Genomic DNA, 20,651 nt, shown 5'->3' with positions numbered 1-20,651 from the left:
TGTGGAAACTTTTTCTTTGTTTCCTTCTCTTTGGCAGAAGGGTCATCGTTTAGCCTCTCTTGGGTTTGTGTGTTGAAAGTCTTGGTGCAGTACAAGTGTTATTTTAGTGCCCTCCTTGCTGATTTTATACACTTCTTTATGGTTGCATGTCCAGTAGCTTGTTAATTTCATGCTTATCTTCCATATTCAGCGTACGGTGCATCTGTTTCTGAATGTGCTTGTCCGTCTGTCTACTTTGACATGCCGTTGACACGCTTGCTGCTATGGTTACTGTAAAGATGCTTTCACGGTACTGTGTGTCTGGGGTACTGAAGTGATAATTCTGAACTCACTTATCTGTTAATACCATACTTCAAAGAACATAAAACATATGTTGTATCTGAGAAAGCAGATGAAACTAACCTAGAAATGGCCTCAGAGAAGTACAATGTGACAGGATAGGCAAAGTAGAAATGAAGTGTAACCAATAAAATCTTAACTACTAACTATATGTTAGGAGAAAGTTTAGTTTAGTGAAAGTAGCATTGGTTTAGAAAGAGGGTGTGCAGCTGACTTTTCTGAATATTATACGTGTAAATACTGTTCTGAAATTACCTTAATAAGATCAGTTTTAGCTTATTTTGTCATAAACATTTCAAAGTCAAAGCTATTAGTAGTGTTACGAGGCAGGAGTCAGCATTACTGAATGACCGCTTACAGTACAGCAAAACTTCAGCTATACATAATGAAGAAAACAATATGACACATTCGAGGTCTGCCACTGGTTTCAAAAGCAGCAGGTCAGGATTTGGGGTATACACAAGACGTAATGTTTTCTGGTGCCTTGGAAAGTAATAAGCAGAGAGATAGTTAATGAAGGTATAAAGGCATACATAAGCTGTACATAGCCTGTGCCAAGAAGCAGATGCCCTAAATTCTTGGTTGCTTGCAGGAATGCTAAAAACCAAAAAAAACCCCAAAAAAACCCCCGTAAATATGCATGATGATGTCAAAAATACCGCTGCTGTGGTCTTCTGCCATTGAAAAGATACATACTTCCAGTAACCTGCTTCTCGGTAGGACTGTGATCTGGTCTGCACTTTTGTTTTTAAATCCTCTTGTCCTTCAGCAGGGGAATGTCTTTCTCCAGTCAAGAATTCCGTGTTGTTCAGTAGTTTATACCCTGAAGTAAAAAAACACCACTGGGACAGGCATACCCAGTCCGCGCACAGGCAGTATAACAGTGTAAAATACTGGTTCATACACATAGGTAGCTACACTGACCCTTTTTCTAAATTTACCATGCTGTTATCCTTGGATTGATTAGTTATTGCCTAATTATGCAGACTTGTAGCTCCTGCCTGCCTTCCAATAAAGAACTGTCAAGTCTTATTGTCTGTAGATGGCTAAGCAGTGGCAAATTTTAAAACACGCCTGCCTGTTAAGGAGATGTTTACCTCCTTGAGCTTGGTAGTGGGCAACAAGATGCTCCTTAATTATTTTTTTCTGTTCTTTTCCCCAGAAAAACAGAAATGTCTTTTTGTGCTGCGACAATTTTTACTTCAGATCAAAGCAGGAGATTAAAACTGTGTACTCACATTAACTCTCTTTCCAGCAAAACCTCCATCTACTCTAGTTGAATCTGTTCTTGTACAGTAGACATATCTGATAAAAAATGGTCTGTGGTACTACCTTGTGTTACGTTTGGACTCAAAAAGTTTTTATCTAATTTTCTGTCATTTTTATCTTACCTGGACACGCATAGGAAAAAAAACCCAAAAGGTAAAGGTTTTCTTGGTATGCACTGGAAATTGTGTGAAAAGTTGAAATGTCGAGGCCATTAAGATTTGTTTTATGTTGGGACAAGTGTGTACAGAGCATGATATATTATGGTGACTGAATTTTGCATGGTTTTAATGATGGTGCTCTTGCAGCAGAGCTAAATGTAGTCTACAGATGGACCTGCTACACAATTCTTCATTCTTATTTATATTCCCAGGCAGGATATCTTGCCTCCCATCAAAAAAATCTTTTTATTTATGATTATGTGTCTGCTGCCGTAAACTGTTAGACTTCTTAAGGACAGACAAGGAAAATTCAGGAGTTTCTTTCTGTTCCTTTTTCCTCATTTACTTTTAGGCTAAATAATGTACTCAATGTATTTAATGCAATTTCTGTTGAACAAATGAGAATTCCATGTGCTGATGAAGGGCAGCACTGAGTCTCTGTTTCAAATTAAGAACATGTCATTTCCCTATCAGTACACAGTGAAAAGAAGAAGCCAGGATCTACAGGTCTTTTGCACATGGGACCCTCATTAATTCTCAAACCAAGCCTGTGAGTTGGTGAAATATTGTTACCATTTACTGTGATGTGGAAAACTGAGGCAAAGAAAGGCTTACTCAGTTAAAGTTTATGACAAAGCTGGTAATTAAAGACAGAATGCCTTATCCAAACTCCTTTCTTTAACCACAGGCCCACCTTACTTCTCCTAAATAATTATTCATTAAAGAGAATGTAAAATCTGGCAACTCCTGTTCAAGAATATTTGCTATAATGTGTATAAAACGAAATCTGTTTTCATGTCTCATGTGATGCCAGTATCAAAGATAGCTCTTAAAGATTTTGAGGGTCTCTGTTACACGCCTGGATAGCACCGAAGAGTAAATTTGTTGTAAGTGCCAGGGCTGTCTAGTAGTTCAGATGTTGTGTTCTATGTGATGAAAAACTCTCAGTTGTAAACTGAGTAGAATATGAAAACATTCTGCTTAATATTCCACTTAAAATAATGTTACTAGCTTAGATTGACATAGACATGCATGCATAAATATTGCAGCATATAGTATGTTGCCTTTTAAATTGTAGTTTACTTAGTTATTTGGGCTATGTGTTCGCATTTAAGAAGTTTAATTTTGCGTACACTATAAATATGCATAGTAATATTTGGGAAGATCTGATTCATATAATTTTTAATTCTTCATAGAACTAATTGAAAAAATATTTTTCTTAATCTACAATAACATTTACAGTATTACCGTAAAATCTATGAAGAAAAAATCAGTGCATATAAGGTTCCAAACATAATGGTCTTGGAATAAATTTTCTTCTGCTTCATTCATTGCCATAATATTGTATCGGGTGATAAATACTCTGTAGAGCACACTCAAAACTCTATAGGGTATCTGAAAATGTTTAAGACTACTAAACACACACAAAAAAAAGACAAATAATTTGGGAGAAAAAAATATTTACTTTTTGAAGGCTAAGAAGTATATCTCCAAAAATTAATTACACTTCTGAAATAAGACATATAGTTGTTTCTGTGTCAGAAGTACCCAAAACCGCTAAGACCAACCCTTTGAGGTAAATTTCCACTGTTTTATTTGTTCTGATCTCACAGTGCGAACTCAAGTCTTGTCTGCATCCTCATCTAAGGTATCTTGGGAAAGACCATGGTTTTTCAAAGAGATCAAACAGCAAAGTACCTTCTTATGAAGAAGTAAGCTTTATGAAGTCTCTTACAACTTCCAGATCCCTTGACAAGATTTAGGTGTTAGGTAGTTAGTAAAATATCTGCTTCTTCTTTAAAAGTACTTCTTTACATAGCTACAAACTTTATAAACCATTTTTGCCTTTCTAGTTGAAAAAAAAATTGATTGCTGTGTGGTTTCTGTTAATAATCTTGTCTTGTCCCAGTTGAGGATGAAGGTGAATCCAGGTTCTGGATTTAGAATTTAGTATCAAATCCCCCTTTTGGAAAGAAAACTGAGTATTTCCTCTCTACTCATGACAATGGTAGGTATACAAAGATAAAATGTACACCTATATAAATCAGAGGTACATAAAAACTGAAGAAGTAACAAACTATGTAAAGTTCATGTTTACCAGTTTTCAAGGGATTTGCTTTAAATTTCAAATCATAACTTGTCAACTGAAAGTCAGTTTCCTTGTGAAAAAATTGTATTAACAATTTTTTTAAAAGGAGAATGTCACTCTTCCCGCTTGAGAATACAGTGCTAAAAGTAACTCTTTACACTGCTTCCTAAAGAGCCTTGTGCTGCTTACAAGGAGGGGAAAGACACACACACTACCTCTGTCCTTTGTAGCATTTGCTCAGTGGAAACGCTGCATAAATTGACAGGGAAAAGGAAGCCGTCTTTAAGCTGGTAGAATATAAGGAGTTGGCAGGGTGAAGGCACCTTCAGTTTGGTTTCATATATGGAGTGCATAGGACAATTGGCAGGGCAGAGGGAGCCTGACTCCAGCTGAGAACGCGTGCACTGGGCTGACCTTCCCAGTCAGCATGCCAGCAGAGATTAGACTTTCCTCAAGTGTTCCCTTGTTAACCCAGTCTTTTCTCCGATGTCATTTCAGATGCTTAAAATTGTTACTAATTTTGCAGCAGTCCAGATCACTTTCTTTTATTCTGTTTATTGGCTGAGATAATATTTCATCTACATGCACGGCTTTCTTAATTCCCTGTTGGTTATTTAAATGGTCTGGATTGGTACAATTTATGGTACTTTTCTCTGACTTCCTTCCTTGAACTGTCCAGCAGACCTGATCCTTTTCCCAGTAAAAATCATAGTAAATAAGGTGTGGTTCCTTTGGCTCCAAGTAAACTGGCTGAGGGCAGAACATGATGTCTTTTTGGCGTACCAAAACAGCTTTAGGCATCAGTTAGAAGAAAATGCCCTAACATCTTTAAAAAGAATGAGATGTGATCAAAGCATTCTTAGTCCTCAGAGATTTAGCAATTCATGTGGCAAATCCTTTTGCTACATGCTCTCTACTGTTTGCTGAGAAGACTTGAGAAGCTTCTGTACAATTTTACTGATCAGATGTGATAAATCTAATGCCTAGAAAATTATAAAATAAATAAATGTAGCTGGGGAGGTGTGTGGCCTGAAATTATGTTACTGTTACTTGTTGGAGTACTGCCCTCTTCTCTCTCGGAATCAAGGTTGAAATGAAAAGTCCACAAAACTAAGACAATAAACAGCTTTGACTATATATGACATTGACTTATGGTACCCCTGGTTTTAGTCCCAAGAAGCATTTTTTTTTTTTTTTTCTAAAAGCCTATGGACAGCAGCTTGGAATTTTTGAATTACAGACCTTGGAATGAGTACTACAGCAGCAGCACCCAAATAGAAAAAACATCCTGGAATGTCTTTGCCATGGAGATGAAAAAGACCTCCATAAGCTGCTGCTCAGAGAGATGTCATCACTCAAGCTGAGAGAACACAAGCCAGCTAGTATTATACTAGGTACCAGCAATACCTGGAACTCCAACCAGGCATGAAATGGGATAGCAGTGCAGATCTCCAGAAACGAGTACAGTATGTCCCCAGCCTGATACAGCCTTTGCTCAGACAATGCATTCTGTGTCACCTTCCAGTTTTATTATTTTGCTATATTTTACTAATTTTTAGCTATGAGCTTTGGGTTTTGGGGGTGGCAGCCACAGCACTAAGGTCCATCCAAAAAGGACAACTTGTATTTTCATTGCTAGATACTGCTGCAAAAAACAATTACCTGAAGTGTAGTGTTATCCAACAATGACAGTTACAATAATCAGCCGCTCCCAAATTAACATTTTATTGGTAACAAATGGGTTCTTTGGGCTCAGTTGTGTGATTTGGCTCCAGTCCTGCAAGTACTTACCCAGATAGTAAACTTTAGTGTCAGGGGTGTTCCACTGAAATCACATGTGCAAATGTTTGTCTGATCATGGCTTTGAATAATTCTAAAACAATTGGCCTCTTCCCCACACATCAAATTGTTTGTGTGGAATAGTTTCTCTAAGATGTTCTGCTACATTGTCTCATTACACAGCCTAAAGCATTATGTATATAATAAATAGTTTGAAAATTTTTGAAAGAAAGGCTTTTAAAATCTTACATGAAATTAATATTTAGTTTAATCTGGAATGCACTGACTTTCAACAGTATTAAGTTCTATAACTGCAATTAAGTAATTTTAAGGACTTTTTTGATAAAAAATGCTAAAACTTTTTGGATTACAGCATAAAGTATAGTCTTTTGGCATGTGAGGTATGGTATTGTGCGTTTGTAGATGTGTGTGTAAGGATAGGCTTTGGACAAATAAAAAAAGTATCTGTCAGCCTAAAGCAGTACAAACTATAGCTCTCACCACACAAAATCTCTCCCCTCTTTTGCAGACACTTGAATAAATGCTTTTTTTTTTTCATTGAGTTTAACTATGTTTACTGAGGTTACCAAACTTAAGCATTAAGTACTTAAGTAATGCAGAAGTATTTGCTGGATTGGGACTTAATTTGTGTAATGGTTGTGTATAAAATTAACCCTTTAAGTCTTACAGGGGTTTTTTTGTGCTTGCATCGTAACTTTTTCCATGAAAAGTAAATAATTTGATGCTGGTATTTATGAAGGGAAGGTAGGAGGCAGAAAATTAAAGCTGCTGTTCAGTACTACTACTTCTCTATTTTCTTCAGGTTTTTGCTGTTAGCTCCTCTACCAAACACTTCAGTCTGCCTTGCCTGAGGATGGAATAGTTACATCACTGGTATTACACAGAAATAAAACTTTCCTAGCCCTTGTTTTTGCAGCAGTAGGCATCTTATGATGCCAGTTATACCGTGTCTTCTGAATCCTGTGATAATATAAGTGCTAGTCTGAGTGAATGAGAGAACAGATGTGAGATGATGTCAGCATTAAGGGAACAGTAACAGCACTGATTTGTCATTCACTGAGTTTGTAAATGAGTCTCTGTATACCCTGAGGGGAGAAGTAGGTCATAGCTGGCAAAGGAAGAGAGTAAGATAAGGCAGAGCTCCCTCTCACCCATCACTGAAAGTTACCTGTTCTGAACTACCTTGATGAGTAACGTGCCTTTGGGCTTGATCAGTTTGGCATGGAGGCTGCCTCAGAAATTAAATCTTTTTCCTGTTGGTCTCACACATGATGAGGTTGCAGTTATGTTTTATGGTGGAGAGCAGACCAAGTTGTCCAGTGTCCAGAAATGAGATTCGGCCTTATGAAGGCATAGAAACTAAAGTTTCTTGTGTTTCTTGAACACCTTGGTTCACAGACATTGCCATTTTGGAAGCATGAGAAAAGGGCAGGAACTACTTCTGGGAACAGGGAATATGATCAGGTAGTTGTAGGTGGGATTCAGGTAGAGAGATCTTTGAGTTCTGCTCATGGGTACAGGTGATGAAGTATTTCACACATTTAAGCAAATCGTGTAACTTTCCTGTAGTCTTGCCCTATATATGTGATGGCTGGAACAACGACCTGCGTCTGAGTTTGACTCATTTGGTAATAGCTGATAAATGCTGGAGATCTGTAGATTAAAAACACTTAATGAGGTGCTAATTTGAGTATGACATGGCAAAATAAGGTGAAATCCCAAAGGATTTTCTTCCCTTCATAAGGGTGTATGCCTACCTTTCAGTTTTGCTCATGGCTGTCTATGTGGGCTGAACTCTGTGATATATAAGATTCTTATTGGAACAAGTGAAATTTATGCAGGTGTCTGAATGCAGTATTTGACCTGCTGACAAGAAAATACAGGATCCATATGCTTGGTGCAATATGGAAGTACTGCCAGCACTCATGCTGAAGTTGTGCAAAGACAAGGATTTGGAAGAGGGCCAAAAGAAGTGCAGGTTCAACCCTGCGACCTGACAAGGGTCTCGGGGAGTAAATTCCAGTCCTACAGTTTCCCTACATAAAACCTCACTATATTGACTCTAATCTGCAACAGGCACACACAATTACAGGAAGATTAGCAGAGAAGCAAAAAGTGCATTGTGAGGAGGCGGCAGGTAGCTTGGGAATCCAGCTGTATTGGTGCTGTAGAGTAGTGAAATGTGGCTCTCATCAGGCAGCTCAACCAATTTTAAACACTCAGAAGTGGCAGTAATGCAAATCACCATTTACTTTTGTGCCGTGTGTCTGCAGTAAGACTTTGTAGGGTACGATTACCTTGGCATAGTTATTACCAGAAACGTTTGTTACTAACTGGCTCTAGTGGAGGTAACACCTAAGTATATAGTTGTGACAGGGTAAAGAGTAAGGGTTTGCAGTACTGCCGCTGTGCGCATTTAAAAATTGAGTGTGGAGCACTATGGAAGAATTATTTGTAGCAGAGTAAGGGCTTTATGTGGTGTTATTTAGGCCTAGCACTGAAAAGGAACAATGTGAAAGCTCATGACCTGAGAATAGCATCTGGGAAGTTTTGTAAGTTCCTCAACATATGGAGTCTTCACGTTGCCTCTTACTTGTTGCCTGTACACGTGCAGAATAGTGTGAACTGCCGAGTACCAGAACTTTACTTCTTTCTGGCCAAGAGAGGAGATGTGAAAAGAAAGGGCAGGACAAGCACCTTGGAACATCCTGCCTGTCTGAAGCCCAGAGACAGTGCGGAACATAGCTGAACATATTCTTGAAATCTTGAAGTACATGTTTTTAGAATAAAACAAATGCTTACTGAATACTGATAAGGTGAAAACCTTTCATCTGGAATAGAAAAAAAACATTGTGTGGAAACAGATATATGTGGAAGAATATTGTAGCAGACATATTTAATAGGTTGTTTGGATGGAATATTTAAAATAAATCATTACAATGAATGGAAAAAATAAGACCCAGTGCCAGGTTCATCTCTGTCTGTCATGCCATGTGTGTAATTTAATAGACATGCCAAGAAAGACTTCAGGTAGTTTTTGCTCTGCTTATACTAATGGAGCTAGCTTGATTGTGTGGAATTGGTACTGCTAAAATAAATTTAATTTGAAAAATTTGAAGATCCTGGAAAAGCATTAACTAATGTAATTAAAATGAAGTATTCACTTCAGTTTTAATATGCCAGCTCTTGACAGAAAAGCTTCTGTCATTACTGTGCATGGTGCCTGTCTTTCTGAAATGAAGTCAATATTTTTTTAGAAAAAAAAAAAAAAAGATGTTAGGTATACAGTCCAGTGATCATTATTGCCTTGTTTGTGTCAGGATGTAGACTCTAGCAAGAGAGTTGTGTTGTATCATGTCAGGGAGTTGTGGTCAACTGTACAGGCTTTCCAGCAGTTTGAGGAAGGAGGGATGTTCTTTTGTCTTTCAGGTTTTTTGTTGTTGTCATTGATAGCATTCAGTGAAAAGAGGTTGGTTTTTTGGTTGGGTTTTTTTTTTGGAAGATGCTTACACAGCGCTGTGATACATTCATTCCAAAGAACCATCACATCAAATAGAGTTATCAAAATCACATTTCTGTACATATCGGTGCCTCAGCTGTTCTGCCTTTGATGGCTGCCTCCAGTCAATCTGTGAAGAATCCCTTAAACCTGAAGCCAGATGTGGTCTGTTTTCTACATTTATCATCAATCATGGATACAGCATCTTGCAGTCATATAGCTCTGTGTTCCTGCCTGTCTTACCATAGAGCAGTGCTGTAAGAGCATCAGATTTCACAAGGGATCTGTAATGTCCAGATTCACTGGATGGTATTATTTACAGTGTTGTATCTTTGTGTGGGCAGTATATAGGGAAATGCTGCATGCTCAACATGGTGCTAGTTTAATCTCCTCTGATAAGGGTTTTTGAAAACTAATTAAGATCCAATTTGATTCCCTATGAAACTAGAACTGAGACTCCTTTTAATCATATAGATTGAGCTTCTAATATGTCACAGTTAATTTTATTGTAGAGGTGTCTGTTGGGTCGTGGTGAGTCTAATATAAGGGAAGTTACTCTTTATTCCCCATCTGTATCACTGTATGTTGAATACACAGATTTGTTTTTCATATTTGGTGAATAAATAATTACCTAAGTACACAATTATAGTAATTAGTTGTAAATGACATTCATTAGTGGTTTTGATTATCTCAGCATGAAGAGCTTCTGTTAAATTGTTCACAGCTTTTACAAGGCAGCATTAAGGTGGTTGCTGTGATGTACTGACCAAGATTAGACCAAATAAATAATGACTCTGTGTATCATCATGTAACAATATGAATTTGGTAAATGGATGGATGTCCTAGCCACAGGAGAATTATAACAGAAAGACATAAAGGGAGAGAAAAATACACCTTAGCAGCAAAGCATTATGCCTGTATTCTTTCTGTCAGTAGTATCACTACTACGTTGAAGATAAATTAAATACATGTCTAGCTGTAACAGAATGAAACAAAAATCAGACGTGAAATAAGCCTTCTGTTTGTTCTCCATGTGTGAAAAGGCATTGTTTATCAGAAGCAATTGCAGCAATTAAAACATTTGGTAATCTAACATTTATTAGCAGGTTCAGACGTTAATCTGAGTGTTCTTCTGTGCTATCAAGACTGTTCACAATGAAGTGCCTTGGACCAGTACTAGTCAGTGTGACTGTAGAAGATGGGTATAAAGAGTTGATAAAGCAACTAGTGTATTTGTATGCTGTTTAACTCATGGAGCAGCTCTTGGCTTGTTAGGCAAACTGTGGTCTTCAAACAGTATGACAAGCAAATGCCTGAGTCAGTCCACTTGGGTGCAATTAGAGCAGGCCTGTTGCTACTGCCGTGACCTTGGGTGCGCTTCGGGAACGCACGGATCAAGACTATATAAGCCGACCTGAAATAAACAGCCCAAGGCTGCACCAGGTAGGAAGAATGACACAGAACAAAGGGAGCTCAAAGTTTTTCTTTATGTGCTACGGCACTGTTGTTGACGAAGATAAAATATGAAATAGAATTTCTCAATAGTTAAAGTATGAGAACAAGGCTTTGAAGATCATTCTACAGTGCTACTTCAGAGCATATAATTGTTAAGTATTGTAGTGATGTCATATATATGTTTTTCACTTCTAGTAAAAAAAGACAGGTTTTGAATATTTTGTCTTGTGTCAGGGCAAGTGTAAAGAAGTAACTGTGCACAGAGATTGATCTCAGTGCACAGGGTTTTAAATGTGGAGAAAGAAACACCAATAACATTCAGGCATGTCTTTCCTTCTGTGCCGTCATTCATCAGAATAGATAATGCAGCTTACGTGAAATCAAGAGGTTTATTTCCTATTATTTTTTTATTTCTGTCATATTCGTAATAATCATGTTGACAGGTTTGTCTCCAACTGCCAAATTTAGTAAAAATACATAATTAAATGTTCTCATAGGCAAAATGATGGTTAGGTTTACTGCTGGCATGAGATCATAAACTAATTTTAAAATTGTTGTAAAGCATTCAGAGAACAGATTACATTAACATAATATATTGAGTATTAACATATTAACACCTGACACAGTATTGGTGGATAAAAATTCCAACTAGACAAATGAAAGTACAGATTAGACTATGTAATATCTTCAAACATATGACATGAAACAAACTTGCGGTTTTCTCTAAATAAATAAATAACATTTAAGCATCCTGCTGTAGAGAAAGATGTTTGAGATGTCACAGTATAAGTATATACATAAGGCTCAGTGATACTAAAATGAAAGAAAAGTTGATTTTAATACCAGTTCTGTACCTCGTGCTACTCTTTTAGTATTTCACAAAGCACATGATGCAGTTGATTTTGAAAGATACTAATTAAGCAGAATTCAGCAAGGAGTAGAGTTTATGCTGCTTCTAAAGTCCAGGGGTGGGTTGGGGTACCTTTTGTCATTTTAAAATATTTTATTTTATAGATTACTTAGGACAGCAACACTGCTCACAAAGAAAGTAGCAGAGAGTTTTAAGCCTGCTTAGAAAAGCAGTCAACTCATAGATGTCCTGGGAACTGCTCCACTAGTCAGAACTGTCATGCAGAGAATGTGAAATGTCTTTCTCTGACTCCTGAGGGTTTGCTGTATAACATTGCCTTGTCCTAGGGAGGGCTACTTAGAGGCAAGTGAGCCCCATTTGGACTGATCCACAGCTGGGTCAGTGAAGCACTGTTCCCCAGTTCTGTTAAAAATGGTGGAGATCTGTCAGAACTACCCATTTATTTCAGTAGTTGAAATCATTGGCTTTTCTGGGATCTTAAAAACCTTACATCTGTGTTCTTAAACTTTCACGTGTAGAAGACCTGACAATGTAACTACAAGCTTTGCTAGTTGTAGGTCAAGGTAAAATGATTTGGTTTATTATACATATTATGTTTTCTGGAGACATAAATATATGCAGGCTAATGCAAATGTGTGCATCTTCAGGTTAATGATTTCAGCTGCAGTGCTGTACAGTGCAGAGCCTCCATATACTCATTAAGGCTTACCTTTAAAGTGTGAAATATACTAAGATGTAAAAATAAATGTATTTTTTCTCAGTATCTGAATTTTTCATAATGTCAAAGTGGAAATACTCTTGAAGTTCTGTTATACATTAGATTTTTCCTAGGTATCCTATCTTCAAGGGAGTTTGGCAGTTACATACTTTTGGATACAGCTGCAGATCTAGCTGTTTTGTATTTGGAAGGAAAGACAGATCATGGTGTGACTGGTGTGACATCAGGAAAACAACAGGGGGAACTATCACCTCCATGTCATCTACTTAGTGCCTGGTCCCTTCCTAGTAAGCTTGTGTTTGCTGTCTGCATCTCTAAGTGCCTATACAGCTTTTAAGACCTCTATCCTTACCATATTTAACCTATTAAAGTAGGAAAGAGATGCCTTACACTGGAAAACAAAGCTTTTTGAAGCTTCTCAGCTTACTATTCCAGATCTGGGAACAAGTTTTTCATAAGATTTTTCTGGCTATTGAGTCTGAATTACATCTCTCACATTTTAAGACATTAACTGATAAAATGAAGCAGATTATTTCCTTTCTGAGTTGCAATTAGTAGAATACATACAAATATTGTGTGAGCCTGTATACTTATTTTTTACATTATTTTTTATGTGCTGTATCATGTAAATGTGCCTGGCAGCCACTTTTAAAATCTGCAAACCTATATAACTGTACTGATGAACAGCAAGAGAATGACTGGAAGTGTACAGGCATTACGGAATAAGACAGCTGTCTGAATTCAATCCTCAGATCACTGACTAGACTTCTGTTGTGTTCCTAGGTCCTTCCTCTTTGTGGAAGTGGTTATTCTCAAATAAATCTGAAAAGTGAGTGGTCTTGTTATCACTGAACTGTGTAAGCTCTGATGAAATACAATCAAATTATTGAAGAGTCTACAAATTATAAAGCAATTAAAATGGGCAAAATCAGAGTTGAATTATTAGGCAACCTGTATTCTGAAGGGCAAAGTAAGAGATTGCAAAATGGGTGAGACCAAGGTGATTATATCTCATTCTAACAGCAACCGCACCTAGGTGCTTTGGAAGATATTTAACTGCTACCTTATAAATGAAAACAAATCCCTGTTCCATGCTATTTTAATATACTTGTAAAAATTCTTACTCCTGAGAGCACACTGATCTTTCCTAAATGCTGTCAAAATACCTATTTCAGCTGTCTCAAGGCAACGGTTTTTACAGGTACAGATAGAGTGCTTTTTAATAAAGCTATCAATATTTAATATTTAGTACAGGAATCTCTTTATTATGAAGAGGATTGTTTCTCATTTTGATGAAGAGATATATCTATGGTCTAACAATTGTATTCATCTTCTTTCTAAACAAAACAATCTTAATCTTTTTTTATTGTTGTTTTATGCTCTTACGGTAAGTTTTAAAAAAATCCTTTAAACTAGAGTTCTCAAATCATGGATGTTCAGTCAATACGAAATTTCTTTTTTTCCCCCCAATTCTTTGCTTACTAAAATAAAAAAATACAGAGTAATCAAAAATCAGTGCCACTGCAGAAGCCAACTTTGAGAGCCAATTTTGTTCTTTGCTCTAATTACTGTGCCTGAAAGGACAACAGAATGAGGATGTAGTGGGCATGCTGGGTTTGATCCAAAATTGTATTTGAGGGTAGGTCATGAAATCTTATAACATTGGTGGCTTAGTGAAAAAGATGAGAAGGGGGGCAGGAAAAGCTTGATTTATATGGTTTATTTTCTGATACATTTTATCTATATGCTTTCTCTTCTGGTCCTATCGGAACAGAATCTCCTCATACAAAAGCATAGGAAACCAAAATGGACTTTTTCTCCAAGCTGTGAAAGGTAACAGATTTAGGACTTGCTAGATCTATAAGGAAAAACAATTTAGGAGAGGTAGACCACCAAAAGTGATCTTTCAAGGTGCCAGCACATGTGCTGACTCCAGGCGCTCCCAGCTGAAGCACAATTGCTGATTTCACTTAGCAGGGCAGGGCACTGGGAAAAGAACTTGCTTTCTGCAGCTGAATTCTTTGAGTAGGAGCTGCTTGTCTTTGCTGGTTAAGTTTCTGAATTCACAGAATTGGAAGAAGATAGTGCACAGAATTTTCTGGCAGATCGGAGTTGGAATAGGAAGCTCAGAAAAAATGTGCTTCCATATTAAGAGTCCCACTGCAACAGAGACAGTTTTAGATGTTAGGGCTGGCTTTCCCCCCCTCGAAGTCAGTGTTCCCACCCTCCTGCTCTAGGCTTCCTCTCTTTTTGGCTGTGCTGACTCAGCTGTTTGTTGGGCTGTGCTCCTAAGCAGATCTGTGAAATAATCCAGTTTAAAAAGAAACACATTTCTGGTCTTTGAAAAATACGTATCCTGTTTCACTGATCGGTTTTAGAATGTAGCCACATAAACAGCCAAACCAGCACAGCTGAGGGGACAGGGACAACTTGACTGGGAGTTCAGTGAGCAGCTGAAAGGGAGTGGAAAACTTTTCAAGTATCCTTGTACCATTGCAGTTTCCAATGCAAAAATGAACATACAGAAAACCACAGGGATGGAATTTTCTTATCTTTGATTTAGTTGTAGTCATATGCTCATTAGCAAAAGTCCTTTGCCTTGATTAATTGGGTGTAGTCAATAAACAGCTTTTTGTAAAAAATCTATTGAAGATACTTATAATAAGCACAATATAAATTCTTTAGACTATTCCTGATGAGTCTGAAACTCAGCAAAACTGAGCAGGTATTCTCATAGAACTTGAGTTCCTTTACTGTGGTTCAATTTATTAGTCAACCGAAAGAAACTTTTTCACCTAGACATAGCTTTCTAAAAACAATCACACAGAGCAGTCCTTGAATTTGTGAGTCAAATACAAAGTTTATGCACCAAATAATTTAAAATAATGACTAGGTAAAAATCTTTCCCAAAACTGGAGAAAAATACCCCCTCCACTCCCTGTCAAAACACCCACATGTGAAGTGTTTTGTCTGCTTAATGTAAACTTCACCCAAGGCATATGTTCTTAGCCTGTAGACCACACAAGACCATGTTTAAGAGAGTGAAAGAAGACTCGTCAGATACAAGCTTACAGTTGAAAATGCCACCTTACTCTTCAATAGCTATGAAATATATCATCCAGAGCACAGCTTCAACAAATTATTAGCAACAAGACTCTAATAATTATTATTGACCCTATGAAGAGCAGGAGAGCTTTTATGTATATACTTGACATCTTTCCACAAGAATGATTTCATTATTTTAGACACCGTGGCACTATTATGATGCAATAACAGAAAAAAAGCATTGTAAGAAGTGATTGCAGTAGCCAATTTCAAATATATTTGCTGGTTTTACCTTATTCCGTATGCGGAAAGGGATTAGTCTCTTCTGTCTCCCAGCTGCCATTGATTGCTTTGAAAATCAAGCCACTCCGAATACCAAACCAATGCTGAACAAGTAAAACAGATAAAAATACTGCAGTCATGTTTAATAGGTTTATTATCTCATATATCACTTTATCCAAGAAATCCAAAGGCTAGACATGTTTGTGTTTTTAAAAAACCGTAAGCGTTCTCAAATTCAGGGATGGAAGAAATGGTACACTTGGAGCACTAAAGAAAATACACCTTTCTAACTATGAATCATCTCATTGTGTGTCTGTTAACAGTAGCCAAAGACTGCACTTTACATGAGACATACAATAAATATGACATTGGTCAGAACTTTGTTTTGTTACTGAGATTTGTATTTTAACATTTTCAAGCCAGTTCAATATTTCTTGATTACCAAATAACAAATCCCCAAAATGTTTTATAATCACATTCCATACATATAGCATTAAAAGGATTTATATTAAACTTACAGCAAGAGAAACAGAATTTCATTTTAAAACATTGCTTCTCCTACACAGTATTTAAAACAAAAAAAACTGTTTTATATACTTCTGTAAAAAGTGTTTCTTAAAATTTACTTTTATTTGTTTTACAGTTTAGAAAACTCTGCAGGTAGCCTTAAGAGCCTGTTCAATTCATTATCATTAAATCAACAACCAGAGCTTCTTTCTGCCATTCCCTGGCAGGATTAATGGATTTTGGCATGATTTGTGCATTTAACAGTGAAAGCTCTTGCTGGGTAAGCTAGCAAGCTTGACTAATTCTCAGTTGTGCTAACTTAATAAACCTATTTTAAGGTTTTAACTTTGACTAAAGATTATAGGTAATGACTTCATGCTACTACTTTGAATACATGATACTCTAATATGATTATGATTCATAAGTGTAAATAAAATATTGAATATATGTTGTGTGGTACATGTGTGAAAATATGTATGTAATGGGTATTTTACAACATCTGTAAACTGTCATTTTTGTGGTTTACAATGAGATTCTGCAAAACAATTGATGTATTAATATTAAAACCCCCGCATATATTTAAATGATTGACATATTAAATGATACACAGAATCGCAACAGGAACAGATCATTTGTATTTCGAAACAACTTAAATCAGAAAAGTGAACAGTTATGATTTGATGTGATTTAAAGCTGGCTTGCTCAGCAAAGCCATTTTAACCTGTAAAGCATTCCAGTTACTATCAGGTTTTTTACCTTTCCAGACAACCCTAGAATCAGTATTCAGAAAAGCCTAAAGGAAGGAGAAAAGAGAGGAAAAAATATTTTCGGCCTGTCTGACAAGACTACATAAAAAGCTGGTGATCAAAGGGTCTTAAATACATGTTACTGGTGTGACAAACAACATTTTTGTCCCTTTATTAGATTTATTTTTCTTCTGAAAACTGCAGTGGCTAGTGTATAGTTTGTGAAAGAAAGCTGGCAGGGTTGTATTCTTTGATTCCTAATTAACACCTTCAGCCTCAAAAGAGAAGGAACAGAAATACCATAAAATGTTGCAGCTGCATTGTTATTCCGCTTGGTTGGTTTGTTAAAAGTCGGCTGGGCATTGGCAGCTGCAATAAAGGAAAAGCTCAATGGATGTTTTGTATTGTGCCCACTGAAGTGAAAGAAGGCAACCATTTTATTTTCAAATAGGCAGCTGCATAGTGATGTTTAAATGGAGCTAAATGTGAGATTTACTGTTAATTTATAGTAATTGGTTATAAATAAAGTAGCAGTATAGCTTGGCTTTCATCTGTTAAAGCCATAGAACACAAATTGGAGGGCGATGAGTTACGAAGGGTAAAAAGCAAATAGTAAAATACTGGAGCGATAGAAAATGCTGCTTGTAGCAGTTAGAAGGAGTAATGGTATTCAGTTTTGCAATGTAATGCAGCAGCCACCTTGGAAGCAACTAGCCTTTAGATCTGCTTTGAGAAGTAAAGGTAGACATTGCTTTGTCCCACTATAGTGAAAACCAAAATTTTAATGTTCAGATCAGAACCAAATGCAGCTCTGCCTGGAGAGCATAGGTTTGTATTTTGGGTAGTGGAATAAAGGAGGCATTTAACTCTGGTCAGATAAATCTCACTCACATTCAAAAAATGCAATTAGGGAAATATGTAAATCTAGATGTTTCATCACATGCTAGCTAAGGGGTTACCAGTTCTTTCCTTGCACAATGACTGAACTAAAGGACTTCAGTGTCTGTGTAAGAACCATTGTCCCAGCCCCAGAGCCCGTTGGAAACAGAGTCCAGACTGGCCGTGGGAAATACCTACATATTTGACACAGGCCCCATTTCTGAGAGAAAAGGGGGTGGAATAGAAAGTATGGAGATTTTACTGTTGCATTCTAATCAGCCATGATCTGCCTAATTTGCTTTGATCAGGAAGATAAACTAATTTTCCTATAGGCTGGATAAAAGTAATTAGCAATCCAATGCTTTCATGTTTTTGAAAAGGGTGAAGAAAAGAAGAGCAGAAATTGTAATGGTGGGAGCAAAACACCCCTTTTCGGCTCATCTGAAAGCATTGTTAGTTGAAAATAGGATGGTGCCATAGGAGAGAGGCCCCGATTAAGGTGGTTTTATGGGCTGGGATGTCATTGTACACCATGATCTATGATACTACGCAGCTAAACATTTCTGAAGATTAATTTCATATGAGTTTTAGTATATTTAGGTTCCATTCTTTTTTATGGAAAAAACATGTCCCGTATGAACAGTGTCTGCTGTTCTCTGAGGTCCTGTTTGATTTCACAAGGTATTTTGGTATCTTTCTCCACATCGCATTAGAATAATTCCATGGTTAATTACAGTCTGGATCTGCTGCTAGCATAAGGCTTTAAGATCAGGGTTTCTAAGGCCACACAGTGAAATCAAAAATGCCAGACAAAGCCAAATTACTGGATATCCCCGTTTCCTGATTCTGTTAGGTAATAACTGTGCAGTTCTGTGGGTCTGGGCTGTGACTGTTAGCCTGATGCACGTGCCAAGGTGTGCTGTGCCTCAGCTAAGTTTTCTGGGAGCTGTTACTCCTTGGCTTTGGCCATTCCATTTAACTATAAATCAAGATGCCTTGAAAGATACAAAAGTTTCACTGTAAAACCCTTGATATACAGACATAATGAAAACGTCAGGACACAGAACTGCCACCTTTACCCAGGCAGACAGTACTCAGCCTTACTCAAGTCCATAGGCTGCAGAATCCCCCATTTTTAATCCTTGTCTTTAAAATGAAGATTGCTTTGGAAATATTTATTGGCCATCTTAACTAGTATTAAACTAAGAAGTTTTCAAATAATATGTGTCCCTGTAATTTTTTATGTTTGCTGCCGATCAGCAGTCTGGTGCTCTGTGAGTAACGTGCCTATTATCATAAGGGAACAGATCTCTAAATTGTCCATCACACATGAAGAAATTACTGGGCTGCATTGTTTAGCTTTTAGCTATCTCACTTTCACAGGCTTGACTTACAAGGATATAGAAGATATTTCAGTGGTGGCGTAGGGGCATTAAGGGCCTAAATTAACCATTCCTTACAGAGGCCAGACAGAACTTCCATGAGCATTAGCGCCTCACAATTGTACATACTTCTGTGCTATGCAGTACTAACACAGAGAAGAATCATGTAACCTTAGGCTGTACTAAATGAAGGTTAACATCTTCCCCAGTTTTCCCCATCTTTTGCATGAATTGTGTAGTTCAGCAGACAGTTACAGCTACAGTCAGCCTGCTTAATAATTCTGCCTACATAGTGCTTTGTATTTTGAAAATTATATCTAAAAAGTCAGATAAACATAAGGACTCTATTTTATCATTTGTGTTGTGCTTGTATTGTAGTCCACAGCCATAACTGGGATTGTGCATTGACTGTGTTAGGAACAGTTAAAATACAGAGGCAGGCTCTGTAAAAGCTTTTGCAGGAAAAGAGCAGCTATTTCTGATGAATGGGAAAAACATTTTATGGTGTGGATAGAGAAACAGGGGCATATGTTCTATCTCAAAGACGCTCCTATTAAAAAAAAATAATATCCTTTAAAGACTGAGTTTGGAAAATTAATTTCCCCTGCCAGCAAGATGCATTGAGTAGTATTTGGGGGACACCACCACCCCCCGCCATGTTCCTGTATGATAGCACCCTTAAACTGAAGTACGTAACAGATTTTTCAGTTGTGTATGTCCTAAAATATGTTGGCATTGTGAACATCTGCAATGTTTGTATTCCAGCCCACATGATGTCAGCTGCAAAAGCTATGTTAGTTTGAATGTGAGAACATGGTCACAAAAATAAAAATTGATGGAAGAGTTATAAAGAAAAGTAGAAGCATTCATTGTAAAACCACTGAGAGCTGCAGTTAGCCTGGGAATACTGATTTGTTTTGCCTAAGAAGGCAGCACCACCTCATAGATAAAGCATTGATTTCAGATTCAGTCCTGTATTTTCTTCCATTTCCTTATTGCATTGCTTAGTGTCACAGCAAAATTAGTTCATCTCCCACTTTACGGTCTCCTCGACTCCTCAACAGTAGTTAACTCTTTATGTTGTTGTTTGAAAAGTAGTGTATAATGGAATATTGCTGTACAAAATGTGCAGGAGGGAAAAGCCAGCAAGCACACAATCACTTCAGCCCAGAATATTATCCCTCTACACCTTGCCAAGACATATCCTTCTTGGGTATGGATGGGCAGAAGTTGCTCCCCTGGCACTCTCAAGAGCAGAGACAGTGATTCTGTCTCAGACCTTTGAATTGCATCACATTTTCTGTAGGATGTGAGCTAGAGTGCAGTTCCTACAGCTGTTATTCACAAACCTGAGGAAGGACAGGGGATTGCTTTTGTCCCTCTTCAAATTGCACGGAAATTCATTTACTAAATCCTTAGAGCTTCTCAGAATGAAAACCATGAGGAATTCAGAGCAGCCATGACTTACAGGAGGAAAACACTGACCCCAGTTATGAAAGTTGTCCTTCTTCCATAGCATTCTGTTCACTATAAACCCAAGGGTTTTAAAGATGACATTGTCATGGTAATATGGAAATAGATGACTTTCAACATGGTACAGAAAAATAGTTCT

General features: G+C 37.3%; 1 protein-coding gene across 3 annotated transcripts in view; it reads left to right on the top strand.

Moving 5' to 3' along the window:
• Nucleotides 1-20,651, top strand: part of LGR5 (leucine rich repeat containing G protein-coupled receptor 5) — a 93,210-nt gene that overhangs the window by 1,123 nt on the left and 71,436 nt on the right. The gene's annotated exons all lie outside the window — the stretch shown is intronic.

The sequence above is a fragment of the Falco biarmicus genome, chromosome 5 (genome assembly GCF_023638135.1).
Source record: "Falco biarmicus isolate bFalBia1 chromosome 5, bFalBia1.pri, whole genome shotgun sequence".
Lineage (NCBI taxonomy): Eukaryota > Metazoa > Chordata > Aves > Falconiformes > Falconidae > Falco > Falco biarmicus.
Note: the sequence above shows the minus strand (reverse complement) of the source record. Positions and strands in the feature narration are given on the sequence as shown.